The sequence below is a fragment of the Rhinolophus sinicus genome, chromosome 17 (assembly GCF_057876585.1).
Source record: "Rhinolophus sinicus isolate RSI-liver-muscle chromosome 17, RSI-T2T, whole genome shotgun sequence".
NCBI classification, from domain to species: Eukaryota; Metazoa; Chordata; class Mammalia; order Chiroptera; family Rhinolophidae; genus Rhinolophus; species Rhinolophus sinicus.
The window spans coordinates 142,558,724-142,570,803 of NC_142517.1; the positions used below are offsets into that span (position 1 = coordinate 142,558,724).

General features: G+C 43.0%; 1 protein-coding gene across 1 annotated transcript in view; it reads left to right on the plus strand.

Annotated features, from left to right (window-relative positions):
- KIF5C (kinesin family member 5C) overlaps positions 1–5,340 on the plus strand; it is a 144,160-nt gene extending 138,820 nt beyond the window's left edge. The window contains exon 26 of the mRNA XM_019737476.3: positions 1,715–5,340. The gene's annotated coding sequence lies outside the window, so the exon portion shown is untranslated. The remainder of the gene's footprint in view (positions 1–1,714) is intronic.
- The last annotated feature ends 6,740 nt before the right edge of the window (positions 5,341–12,080 follow it).

The window sequence follows — 12,080 nt, forward strand, 5'->3', positions numbered from 1 at the left end:
CCTGTAAAGAAAGTAAAATGGAGGCTTCAGTGGTGGTCTTCAGGAAGCATTCCTGGGCCTATTGGTTTTCAGCTCACAATGGATTTATATGACAACTATGGCCACGCTTTTAGGTTTTTCATTTGTGGTACTTACCATAAGCATAAAATCTCACCAGAAAGGCTAAACATTAAAGATGTCTTCCTCAAAGACAAATCTATCTGTGACTTCTAAAAATAATGTAAATATAAGGTTATTGAAACCATTTTTAATTGAGCAGCTTTGTAATTGTGAGCAATTATACTATTGGAGCAAGAGATAGTAGTTACCAAATGAGTTCCCTGAGTATTTTTTGTGTCAGGGAGGAGGTGATATTCTTAAAAAGAACTGGTTCTCTTTTTTTTCTATTCAATTTCTGTTCTACTCGTATATTCCTCTTTTTTTTTTATCCACTTTGCTGTTACCTACTTTTATAATTCCTTTCCACACCCTGATTTTTTTCTATTTATTTATAATTTTCACCCTCTTCTTTATACAAAATATGTGAAGTTGCTTACATTATTATAACTCATAAATCTGGAGAGTTAAAGAGACAAGACTTAGAGAGAGAGAGTGAGTACTGTAGTAGGAATCGGAGATATTTATCACAGTTCAGCACTGAATCTGCATCTGAGCCTTCTAGAGGCAAAAACAGAAAACACTGTGTCAGGTTATGGAGTTCTTTTTAAAATCGAAAGAGTAGTTGGGTTTTCTTTTGTCTGTTGTAGTTCCTGTGTTGGGCAATTCCCATGGTTTTCTCCGGGATGAGGCTCTACTCAGCCCTGTGGTTATCTCCCATCCAATAGCCATGAGCTCTGCATAAAACCTACAGGCGAGGTCACAGACAGTCCTAGGGCTTCTGGGGGAACTTGAACTTCTCCATTTCTTGCTGACAGCCGACTTGATTGAATTGGCCCAAAGGCCTGGCCTCTGGGTCAGGACTAGTCCAGTCTTTTGTCTTGGAGACCTGACTGATCAGGTGACCATCTGGTGGGAAGTGGAGTGAAATCAAAGGGCGCACTGGACTGAGTAACTTCATTACCCTGTGCAAGGGAAACAAGCCTTTTAGGACTGGACGCTTCTCTCTTGGAGAGATTGCCTGGGGTAGGGGCTGTGTCTCACTTGCCTTGGCATCCCAAGTGCTGGCAAGTTGACAAATGGTATTCGACTTCCCCCTAGGAATGAGAAAATGCATCATGTTACCCTGAGTATCTATAGTGTCAACAGATACTGACTTTTGGAAGAGACTGTTGTCAGGACTAAACACTTAAAGCAAAAGTAGTAAGTAGGAACCACAAAAGTAGCTGGCCACTGAGTAATGGGAATATGGCCAAGTTCAAGTGAGATGTGCTGAAAGTGTAAAATATACAGCAGATTGCAAACACTGACCAAAAAAACTGAAATAGCTCAGTAGTAATGTTGTAATGTAAAATATCACAACGTGTAATGCTGATTACGTGTTGAAATAACATTGAATATATTGCGTTAAATAAAATATATTAAAATTAATTTTACCTGTTTCTTTTCACTTTTTAATATGGCCACTTGAAAATTTTAAATTATGTGGCTTGCATGGTATTTCTATTGGACAGCTCTGGTATAAATATCTAGAATTTAAAAAATTGTTTTTCTGTGAGGAGTGAATTTCCCTGTGTTCTCTAACACCTGTGTTCTCTCTTTGGTTCTCTTTCAACAGATCTGACTCTCCATGTAGCATGTCAAGGACGACATTAATCACCAATTCCTTTATTTTTTTTTTCCCTCCTACACAATTTCCATTTTCTTTTACACTTGCTTACCCCAGCCATCTGCAGTATACCAGTTTCAGGTATTTGAGCTGTGTAGAATTTCTGTGTACAGCTGTGTGCTTGGACTTTTCTCTTCCTGAGAAATCTGAAGGGGATGATTACAGAAGATCCACTTACTCCTGGAAACCATTGCTGCGGACCCGGCCTCGGGGCCTTGGGTGGTCTCTGGGCAGTCCTTGGAGCCTCCTTTCGTCACTGTCCTGGCAAACGCCCTAACGTGCCATGATCACCACACTCTGCCGCAACGGTCTGGTTTCCTGTAAAATAAACACATTACTTTATATTTTTAGGGAACAAATAAAGTGCTGCTATCGGGTTCAAAATTTTCATTCTGAACACTTTTCCAAAACAAATTACTCCAAGGAAGCATTTTGAATACGCTGGTCACATCTTTGGATCTGTAAAATACACCTTTTTAGTATGGCACCTGTTAAAGTGCAAAGCAAATTTCTTCAAGGCAGAAAAACAATCTGACAGTAGCAGTGTAGAATTTGTTCATTCAAATGCATCTGTGTAAATGCGAAAAGTCATGAAATTCACCTCTGGGCTGCTTGCTATTGAACCTGCAGCAACACGTCTCAGCCAGCCCGTCATTCCTTCAGAAGTGTTGAAAATGATGCTAAGTTGGGGGGGTGAAAATGGGCCTGCCCCCCTCCTCCCTGATCCTATTAGAGCTGGCATTGGGATGGCCTCTTTCGCTAGGGAACCATCTTGAGCCTTGAGGGGGTATTGCTGCCAAAATCCAGGATCATTCCAGCGGTTGAAAGAGGAAGCCCTGGGGAGAAAATAATTGACAAATTTTTGTGCCTATGAATAAGTTGCCATGAATAAGTTGTTATTTTAACCCATCGTTGCTGACTGAGTTCTCTCTTCGGCGTCAAATAGATAGGTTTCATCATCTTAGAAGAAATCAGAATGGGTGTTTCTTCTTTTTTTTTAATATTTAGCTACTACTGTATTCAAATACATGAATCTAAAGCTGAATCAACCCTTCCAGGTGTGAATATTAAAATGATTGATTTCCAAGTAGTAAAATTTTCAGGGACACTTGACAAGGATTCAATTAAATTGGTCTTCTGTGCTGCTACTGTTTTGACAAATTCGAGGGTAAGTCAATGACAACCAAACCAATCTCGGTGAAAGGCACCCATCCAATCATTGTGCCTGCCCAAGATGAGCGAGCTGGCACTGTCCCTGCTGCTGTCACCGCTAGAATGAAATGTATGCCGTGGGAGATACTGGGCTTTCTCGTGGCTGTGTGGGTGGAAGGGTGTGTGTGTGTAAGAGAAACGATAAATCACTAAGGACTGTGAATTGACTTCCAAACTCTTGTATAAAATTCCCTAACAAAGCAAAGCTGCTTTGACTTAATTTATTTGTTAAACGTTGCACTTTTTTTATGTGTGTTTTGTTTTGGGGGGGGATGTAAGGAGAGAAGAGGATGAATTCTACTGAATTATGTATTTGCTAAAGATGACAGTTTTGCATTCGTTTGCATTTTTAACATTCTGTTTGATTTTATGTTGTTGCCAATGAAATAAAACGGCTCGATTGCTATTTGCAGTCTGATAGAAGAGTCCTTAGGGCAGCTTTTGCAAACCTCATCAGGTGATAACATGCCATAGATTATAACTTTACATCTGATTTTAAAAGCTAAACCATTACATTGGTTTTTGAGAAGATTGCCAATTAATAATTGTTATACCACTACTGTCTTACGCAACTATATTACTTTGTGTTTGGAAATTGAACAAACGTCAGTAATTTCTTTTTGGTTCTCTTGTTAATAGATAATTTTAGACTTTTTTTCCAAAGTAATTTTTCCCTGGGTACCTGTTTTCTACTTCTAAAGAATTGCTTGGTCCTTTCATGTTTCAAAAAGAAACATTCACTTATAATTCTTTCCATATTTCTTGATCTCTACAAGGGACTCAGAAAATTCACTTTACTTTTATTCACAGAGAAAGTTGGCTTTGATGTCTCTTAAAGATAATTCTGCTAGTTGCTGATCAGCCAGTCAGTTCACCTAGCTTTGATCTTTATAGGACCTCTAAACTAATTTTCCTATGCTGTGATTAATATGTAGGCAGATTATTGGAACGGGTTTTATAGTATATTCAAATAGATCCCTAAATATTTGTGTAATAAGCTAATATCAGGACTCTGTAGGCCACTTTAAAAAAGTCACATTTATGTAATTTTTGTATTTTTAGACTATTTCTTCTTTACATTTGGACTCTAAACGTGAAAACCACACTTCTGAATGGCCGAGCCTATGGTTATATTTTTGGTTGTATGTTGCTTTTTGCATGTGTGTGTGTGTGTGTGTGTGTGTGTGCATTTCTCTATGAATAATTTTATATGTCATGCTACTTCTTGAAAGTGTACTCTCTGATTCTATAAGGGAATACCAGATAGTTTATACAAATAATCTACCTGCGGGATAGTGGATTGTTAAATTAGAGGACTGCTGTTTGGGATATCAAGATTTATGGTTGGAGAATAAAATACATGTTTCGTTCTGTTACTAGAAACTTCTGTATAAATGCATCATCTCAAAATACTTTAGTTTGTTGAATGGCAGGTAATAGGGAGAACAATAAGTGTGAATTAAGACTTAAAGAGTATCATATGATTAAGAAAATTAGAATTCATAGATGTATTGGGATAAATGAAGAAATACAAATGTCTGTCTAGAATGTAGCATCTAGTGTATTTTGAAGCCCTAAATGCACACAGGGAAGTGATATGCCTGTCCAAGGCCAGACAAAGCTATCACAGGACTCACAGAGGAACTGTCAGGTCTTTTTCCTACAGGAACAACCGAAAACTAATAAAAGCTCTTAACAGTCCCCAATTTGAAGGGCATTTTTTTTTTAAGAATGGCAGAAGACATTTGGACTCTGGCTGAATGACGTATTGGGGGAGTTTCTTCCTGGCAGGGGGCAGGGGAGGATTTTACTTCATCACTTCATTGTCTCACCCTTGAGCAAGTTGAGGGAACCGTCATAGTCTACAATGGCTTCACTGAACACTACAATTTAGACTTTTCAAAAGTATTGAACAAGGGCCTGGTCATTGCCAAAGGAAGCCCCACTCCGTGAAGCCGGCTTACACATTTACAAATTGTGTATCCGTTTTAAATACTTTTCATTGTGTGCAGATGTAAGGGGAATAGGGCACTCTGTAGAATTATTCATGTCTAGTTTGTAAAGTATGTAGCGTGTACTGCAGATGTGTATTCTCCGGACCTTATGTATCTGTACAGTAACTTCCATTAAAAAATTGTGGACACTTGTTTTGGTGATTTGAGGGGGAGAATGGCAGTTTATATCAAGTAATGATGCTGTAATATAGTACATACAATAAAATATCTGGAAGTAACCCTCCTTGGCCCATGGAAAATTTGGTTATCTTCTAGGTTCTAACATGAAGATGTATGGACACTGGCAGACTGCATGTTGTATAATTTGAAAAATACTAAAAGTGGAAAATAAAATTGAACTAAACTTTGGTTGCTCTGATTTTTCTTATTTGAGTCACCCCAAAGGTACTCTTATTTAAGGCTTCACTGCCAGTGTTAGGGTGAAATGTTTTCTGGCCTCCAAAGGAGTTCATTTCAGTGAGTGGAGCTCAAATTCAATGGAAGCGCAGTCAACCTAAAGTTGTTTGTCTTTTACTTTGCCTCAATATCTGTTAATATTTTTTCGTTGAAAAACCAAGAAAACCTGACATTTGTTCCTTCACTGAAAAGCTCGCAACCGATGTCAATAAGCGTCTTCACTTTTTAAGGTCGAATTGAGTTAAAGCTTGGTAGACCCGTGGTTTAGCTGAGTTTCTGAAAGGCACTTACCCTAATGTTTCAGAGCATTGGAGCTCTGTATTTGTTGAAAGATTATTGGTGCCATCTGAGAAGGGTTGGGGTGTTTGTCTTTCCCATTAAGCTACTGATCAGTAGTATTAAGGTGCAGGTCTAAGCGCTTGTGAGAGGACGCTGGGGTGTGAGCCTTTGGAGAGTAACACATGGCAGAACACAGGCTTATTTTTACCTGCTCTGTGAGCAAGGAGACTTCCCTATCTTGGGTCCCGGGGTCTTGTGGCCACATGTGGAATCTTGCGTGTAAAACACTCATTCTCACTCTTGGTTTTGTCGGTGTTGCATGCGAACCAGACAGTAAACTGCTTTAATCAATCAAAAGTGGAAAGGATGGATGCCAAATGAACATTTTATAAGTGGAATTGAGGGCATGGCAAATGATGTGCCTTTATGATGACTTATCCATCCTGAAATGGTTTCCCAAAGAACTTGGAAGAGGCAGCTGCCAGATATTGGATTGATTAAAGGTGACTTACGCAGTAAAGCTTCAAATATGGTGGATAAATAAGCAGAAGGCTGTTTATTTGTAATGGGAAAGCAGTCCTCCGAAAGAACCTGATTAGAAAGCAAATTTCACTATCAGTGGGAAATGACCCCACAGTCCCCAGAACGCGGAGTCTGCAATGCAGTAGGACTGCATTCATACCCACTGTTCCCAAGATTCCTGCAAGTCTATCTCGAGGTTTCCGGTTCCCTCGTGTTCTGAACAGTGTTTGGGCTGGGCCTTGGAACTACAGGGCTGGAGCATCTGTGGGAGAATGTGGAACTAAAGCTATGATCTGCAAAGGCAATTACCGGTGACGTGTGCCTTGGCAGGTTTAATTCTAGCACTTGTGGCAGGTTACGTCTTGTGATTTGTCTTATATACATACTAAAGTAACAGAAGTAGGAGGCGTCTCTCGGATGACACATCAGATGAAAATGTGGGCTCATGCATGGGATTTTTCCTTTCCCTTTGGCATTTGGTGGTTCTTTATCCAATCTGCAAAGAAAACATCAATTTCTGTGTGGTTAGAAAGGCTCAAAATAATGAAAGACTCGCTGGTAACCCTTGTGGATGGTGAAGGCTGGAATTCTCCACCTGCTTCGCTTCCTCAGTGCAAAAGGCGTTTGTTCTAGAGCTACTCCCCGTCCAGCCGCCCCCCGCCCCACCCCATGACCAGACTGCAACTAATTCTCATAGTAGAGCTTTCCAAAAAATGTACCTGCAACCATATTTTACTCCTTCAGCAGGTACAAATGAAGTTAGAGCAATTGGCAGGCTCGCTCTGGATGACATGTAACGACCAGAACCTCATAATGCTCAGAAAGCTGCAGTAAGCAGCCAGCTAATGGGAGACACTTCTGGCGATGCGCCAGACACTGTTTTAAGTACTTTACGTGTATTAATCCATCCAATCCTCCTAATAACCCCATGAGGTAGGCACCATTATCTCCACTTTCCCTGGGAGGAAACAGGCACAGAGAGGTTAATTTGTCCCAGCCAGAAGGAGGAGTAGCCAAGACTGAAACCCAGGTGGTCTCGTCCCAACGTTTGTGCTCTCAGCAGCTGGTAACACCCCCTTCTCAGGACAATTCTGTGTGTGTGTGTGTGTGTGGTGATAACAAGCCTCAAAAAATCCTTTTGTAAAGAATTGATACAAAGTTTTATAACTTCACAACTTTTTTGTGTTTCCTCCTTTCATGGGAATCTGAGACATCATTGCTTGAATTTAAACCAAGTGTGTCTGGGAAGGAATCTTCGAAATGATGAAAAGAGAATGCCTAACAGCAGTGGGGGGGGGGGGCTGATAATGCAGAACTGGGGGGCAGCTTCTAAAGGAAGGCTGTGTGTAGCAACGCAGTTGTCAGAATCCTTTTCATAAGGAACAGACACTTAAAAGTGAGTCAATCCCTTCTGTCACAGTTTTCAAACTGTATAGTAAGAATTTAACTTATCACTACCCATGTTAATGCTTCTTTCTCTTTAGGACATTAGTTATCTCTGGCTGCATCTTTGAAATGTATAACCTGTTTCTTGGCTTTATAAGCTAAAAATAAGCAGAGTTCTCTTGCCCCATCTTAGCTGGCTCTACCCAAAGGTCTGATGGGTCTCCCTCACCCCAGGTCTGTGTGGTTCCCGACCCGGAGGCTGCGCAGGGAGCCCTGCTGAGAATAGCTGTTTCCCACCTCACCTCCCACCTGTGGCACTGATCTGCAGGATCTCATTTTAGTGCTTTAGGTTTTAGAAAAGTAATCATGCCAGTCATACCGCACATGCATTTGCAATTCCAACTACAGAAAGGGGTGGAACACCACAAGTGGGCTTCTTCTAAGAGCCCCGACTTTACCACACACTCCCTTTAACTGCATCTTTCCTGTCTGAGGATGCTTTTGATTCAGGGTCGGGAATGGCAAGCTGAAGGCACATTATTTGAGGCCGAGGGATACTCCAGCCAGTGCCAACAGACCCCTGTCTCGCAAAACCCCCTTCTGGGACGTGCATGCGACAGCAAAATACCCCTGGAGCACTGGCTGTCAGGCAACGACACTGCTGAGTACAGATGCTCTTTGACTTATTTACGAGGCGGTTATGTCCCAATAAATGCATCCTAAGTTGAAAATGTCCTAAGTCAAAAATACGTTTAATAAACATGCTACTGAACACTAACTTAAACATGCTCAGAATACAATATCCCCCCTCACCCCACCTTCCCCCGCGAAAGCTGGCAACACAGCACCCTGCAGAATATCTGGTGTTTCTCCTCGTGGTCCTGTGGCTGACTGGGAGCTGGGGCTCGCTGCCACTGCCCAGCATCGTGAGAGTATTGTACTGCATATCGCCAGCCCAGGGGAGAAATCGGTGCCTATTGCTTTCGCACCATCGTAAAGTTGAAACATCGCCAGTTGAATCATCAGTCAGGGACCCCCTCTACTTGCAAAATGGAAAGAATGATGTAATCGGGACCTTGATCTGACTCTAATTCCCATTGACCAGCTGTGGGATCCTGGTCAAGGTGGGTAACTGCACAGCATTTCAATGACCTCCTCTGAATTTTGGAGATTTTTGCCCACTGCTGTCGACCCTTCACTGTTGGTTGTGAGGGTCAGATGAGAAATTGTGTGCAAGCATGTTATAAACGTGCTACTCAAGTATAAGGTATTGTTATTGTCAAAAACTCCCCGGGAGAAGGTGTTTTTGCCAAGACCCCAGCTATAGCTTCACTTGTCATCACTTAGAGTAGGAGAGAAGAATGTGAGGAGACAGTCGTCTGCCTCTGCTCAGTGAGGTGAACGCGCATCGTGGCTGTGTGTTTAGGGTTCTTCTCCTTCTCCTCCACCCTATTTGCTTTGGGGAAAAACTGCTCTTAGGCTATGATTCCACGGGGAGGAAACATGCCCTACCCTTCCGATAACTGCAGTGACCAGCTGTTCGGACCTGTGTCTATACTCTGCCCGGTGGCTCTTCCTAAACCGATGGCTCCTGCAAGTGCTCTGCGCTCAGCGTCCTGACACTGGACGGTTCCCCGTAATCACAGCTACCAGTGCCGAGGCTTCGTCCCAACTGCATCTTTGTAGGAACTTAAATTCCCCAAAATGCGATTAGAGGCACTCATGGAGTCATGTAGCCACGCCGCCGGTACACAAAAGCACACACAGCTTCTGCCAGCATCTGGAAACAAGCCAACTTCTCCCTCTACTCGAGAGAGCCCGTATCTGAAAGTGTCGCCGTGGCACTGACGACGTGGAGGCAGGTACGTGCTGTTCAGTGCAGGCTGGGTCTGTCCTGTGTACATGGCCTGCCGCTCCTCAGCCGGAGAGGACTGTGATCACGGCCTCTGCTTTGGACTCATCTCCTTTCAGTCTTCCCCCCGGGAGAAAATTGAAATCCAAAGAGGTCAAGTAACTTGTCCAAGTTCATGTGGCCTTTTTGGCTCTAGATCTCAGCTTCCTTTTATTGCAGCCCTCGGCTTGCCCATCTCAGTTTCTGCCATTCCCAATTTACCCCTATGACTTGTTGCAAATACATAGTGCCCTTTAAAATGGTTTCCCCTTGATTGAGCCAGTAAATTAGGGAGTTCTTAGAAGAAAAACTGCGTCTCACCAATACTTGGAGTAGGAGAGAAAGGTCCAAGGGACATTGGGAATCACCTGGGTCTACCCAGCGAGGTTACTCTCATCCCGTCACGTGGAGAAACCGAGCCCAAAGCTCCTTGCTTAGGTCAGGGTTCACTCTCCTGCACCGACCCTTAGCCTGCAAACTTCAAAGCTAGTCACACTGACGGTGATAGCTATGGAAGCCTCTCTGACATTAGGTCAAGCATTGCTTGCTGTTCATGGGGTGGAAATGTTTTGCCACAGTCATTTGTTGCGTGTATACCATGTGTCAGGTGCCTGGCGATCAGCAGGGGACTTCGGTAGTTCATAGACCAGAGTTCCAGTAGTTCCCACTCTTCCCCGTGTTAACGGAGTGTCTCCGACAAGCTACCTAACTTCCGCAGCTAAAATCTCCATGGGACAAAGTCAAAGCTTTCTGCAAAAATGTTAGCATGAATTCATTCTTTCTACAAACATTTGAACACTCACTTTGTACTCAGCATTGTTTTCCGTGCTGGAGAGAAGTGGCAAACAAGACAAGACAAAATATTTTCTTAGAGGCAAGTTACAAACCAGTGAACACCACTTTCTCAAATGACTCAGTACCTTCAAGTGCTATGAAGAAAGTAAAATGGGGCACTGTGATAGCAAGTGTCTCCGGTCTCCTTTCAACCTGGGGGTCAGGGAAGGCCTGTGGGAATGACGGAAGGAGCCAGCTTTGCAAAGATCTGGAGACAGTTGCAAGCAGAAGGCACAGCGCGTGCAAAGGTCCTGAGGGAGATTTTGCTTGGTGTGTGAGTGGTAACAGAGCTCTGATTCACACAAAGAATTTTCTCCACGCTGATATTTCAATTCCTCATTGAACTTGCAAATTAAAAAGATGATGAGTACGTCTGTGTTGTCTTCAAAAGTAACAAGTAAATTTGGGAGAATCAAGAACTTGTTTTGGGGGGGGGGGTTAGAAGTATAACAACAAAGCAATTTGGACATTTTTGTAACAGAAATTTTGTAAGCAGACCCCATACATTATAGTCCGTGCTTCAGTGCCTGCTCTGAATCCCAAGTGGAAGAGGACAAGCGCCTCCCCAGCTGATGTGTTTTAGACAGCCAAGCAAATTCACACTGATCCATAGCCCTCGAGAATGGGAAGGAGAACACTGAGGGATAAATACGGGAAAGCTGATTTGCTGACCGGCCTCAGGGTCAAGCATAGGCCCAAGGGGGCCACCTGCAACTTTTTATAACTTTTTATAACTCGTCTCAGGAAAATGCAACTGTGCCACCTTGGGGATTTTGCTTGCTGTTCCAGTATGTGAGAGGTACACCCAACACATGTTGGGAAGGTTATTTCAACTTTTTGCTACATCATGAGTCTTGTGATTGGTGAACGTCAAAAACCCAAAGAAACACATGCACCCTTGGCTGGCCTTGGGTCAGCATGGAGAGAATTCCACCAGTCAAGCAGAAGATTCTGGATTTTGTCTGCTAATCCTTAAGCTGACACTTTTAGGCATCCCTGAAACATAACTTTGATAGCCACTCTTGCTGCAGCTACTGCCGGCCCTGTTCTTTCAGACTCAGTTCGTGCCAAGAGCTGCCAGGAAAAGAAGCATTTCTCACTGTGGAACTCACACAATTAAATGGCACCAGACTGAAGTACCTTGTTCAGTATCTAATTAGCTTGTGGCTTTAGGAAGTGGAATAAAACCTCTGCATTTTTGTAGGATGTCACTTGAAAGTGTTTGCTGAATAGCCTCAGCTCTTCAAATAATAAAGCTAGATGCGATGGAGCTGGAGCGTGTGGGGGCTGGGCTGGGGGGAGGGGGGTGGGTTCTGGAGTGAGGTAGCAGTAGTCCTGGCAAGAAAGGTCTAGGCCTCTTGGAGATTTAAAGGGCTAACACAGAAATGGCTGCACATTTTATTTTCCTCTTTAAAAACGCCTGATTTTAGGTTTAGAGTGCTCCTGGGGTTGAGGAAGGAGAAACATTTCCTTTATTCAGGTGGGGTGAGGATTTCGCTTAAAGGCAAGGGAGGCTCCTTGGCAGGTGTGGGTGGAAGTTCTTTCAAATTGAATGGATCCCTACGCCTGTTTCCTGTCCTGAGAACCTGAGAAACGAGAAGTTTGGATGAAACCAGTTTCCAGGCTGCTTGTAGGCAAGTGGTCTCTGGAGTGCTTATTCCAAAACCACTCACTCTCCTGAATCCGAATACTCAGGAGCAGAAATCTGGGTTTTGAGCAGGCATCCCAGGTGGCCCTCTTCCTCAAGGATGTCTGGGAACGGTGGCCTGCATGATGTCTA